Source organism: Anopheles coluzzii (genome assembly GCF_943734685.1).
Source record: "Anopheles coluzzii chromosome X unlocalized genomic scaffold, AcolN3 X_unloc_72, whole genome shotgun sequence".
NCBI classification, from domain to species: domain Eukaryota; kingdom Metazoa; phylum Arthropoda; class Insecta; order Diptera; family Culicidae; genus Anopheles; species Anopheles coluzzii.
Genome location: NW_026054505.1, coordinates 17,501 through 20,000, shown reverse-complemented (window position 1 = coordinate 20,000; position 2,500 = coordinate 17,501).

Here is a 2,500-nt window from a genome sequence, read left to right as displayed (position 1 = left end):
GCGTGTCCGTAAGCACGCAACGATAGTCACGAACGAGCACATACCTAGGGAAAGTACTCTACGTACTAGGACTTCTGTCCAAGAATGGTGTCCGCGACGGTCGGGCACTGTGACGCAATTACCAAATCCTAGAATCGTACAAGCAGTGTGTACAAACATAAACATTAACGCGTTCGCTCGGGCTGCGCCGTCCGTGTTGAACACAAATGCGGGTGATTATATGAGTGGATGGACAAAAACATGCGTGGCGAAGACAATTTTCTGCACGATGTGCACATAGCTCATTTCGTCGTCCCGGGCGAATGGAAAAACACAAAAATCTCGAGTATCTTTCTAGGTTTCTGTTATAAAAGGGCAGGCCAAAAGGTGACCGTTTGAGATGAGCATTTTAAGCATGCAAGCACTTAATTGCAACTTTTCCTACAAAAACTAGGTACGTACACGTAGATTGTATCAACATGGACATCCATGATTGCGTACGCCCGGGCTGCGCCCTCCGTGTTGTACTTTCCCTGATTGGTACACAATTTTGGTGCAAGTGTACCAACATCGACATCTATGAACGCGTACGCTCGAGCTGCACCCTCCGTCTTGTACTTTCCCTGATCGGTACACAGTTTTGGTGCACGGCTATCCCGAAAGGCAACTTGTACCAACATCGACATCCATGAACGCGTACGTAGCGTACTTTCCCTGATCGGTACACAATGTTGGTGCACGGCATAGGAAATGGGCTTAAAATGGTCAAAACTCAATCCATTTCCACTAAAGATAGTCAATAACAGCTGTGCCGATGAAGTAGGGCACGATGCAAGTCAATGTTATTTAATGAATTACATGTTCACCATACATTTCAGTACAAAATTGCTCGGTCAGACCTACAAAGTGCTATATCTCGAATACTAAACGTCGCAGATGGGTGTCGTAGAACAATTTTAAGTTCGTCTAACGATTCTACATCCGATTCTGGATAGTGGTTTTTCGACCACTTTTCAACATTTTGTGACACCCCGAACCTAGGGGCAGCTCCCTAGCTTTTTTCAAAATGTGCACCGAACGGGCCAGAGAGCTCGAGTAGTCGAAAATTTTTTTTTGCTAAAACCCCTCAAAACGTGTCAGGAACGCACCCTAGATGATGAAAAGTGCAACCAGAATGTCAATCGACAACATTCCCGGGGGTACAAATTTGCTCTACGCGTCCCTAGGTAGGGTACTTTTTCATACAAACATCAAAGTGTACGGTGCACACAGTGCGCGGAACAAAAATTGCTCGGTCAGACCTAGGACGGGCCATATCTCGAATACTAAACGTCGCAGATGGGTGTCGTAGAACAATTTTAAGTTCGTCTAACGATTCTACATCCGATTCTGGATAGTGGTTTTTCGACCACTTTTCAACATTTTGTGACACCCCGAACCTAGGGGCAGCTCCCTAGCTTTTTTCAAAAATGTGCACCGAACGGGCCAGAGAGCTCGAGTAGTCGAAAATTTTTTTTTGCTAAAACCCCTCAAAACGTGTCAGAACGCACCCTAGATGATGAAAAGTGCAACCAGAACGTCAATCGACAACATGCCCGGGGGTACAAATTTGCTCTACGCGTCCCTAGGTAGGGTACTTTTTCATACAAACATCAAAGTGTACGTGCCACAAAGTGCGCGGAACAAAAATTGCTCGGTCAGACCTAGGACGGGCCATATCTCGAATACTAAACGTCGCAGATGGGTGTCGTAGAACAATTTAAGTTCGTCTAACGATTCTACATCCGATTCTGGATAGTGGTTTTTCGACCACTTTTCAACATTTTGTGACACCCCGAACCTAGGGGCAGCTCCCTAGCTTTTTCAAAAATGTGCACCGAACGGGCCAGAGAGCTCGAGTAGTCGAAAAATTTTTTTTTGCTAAAACCCCTCAAAACGTGTCAGGAACGCACCCTAGATGATGAAAAGTGAAACCAGAACGTGAAACGACAACTTTGTTGGGGGTACCCTTTTACTCTACGGGCCACTAGCTTAGGCGCGCCAACAGCGCTTTCCTCTCGGGTTCCCATTTTTTGCCCTCCTGGGATTATGATCATTTACTCATTGCCTACTATAGGGAAGGTACCTTGCTCCGAGGTCAAAAATGAAGATTTCACCAAATCGTAGTTTTAACCTCTATTTAGTCGTAGGAGCATGGTTTGCAGTGTCCGTGGGTCATATAAGCCCCCGTTTGGGTCATACGTCCCCTCCCCGATGAAAATCGTCATATGACTATAGGCCGAACTTATGAAGCAAAAGTGTGTCTGGTGGGTTCTGCCGATGATCTTAACCTATGATTTTGAGTTTCCACTCTTTCAAAACGTTTCCTGGAGCAGTACATCACGGGTCTACGGACCCAAAGACTTCGTTGCGATGGTTTCAAGCATAAAAGTTGTAACAGTTAAGGGTTTTAATACGCGTATATTAAATCATTGCTTGAAACTAAGCTTCGTTGTCTTTAAACTCTGCAAGACCAATCGAA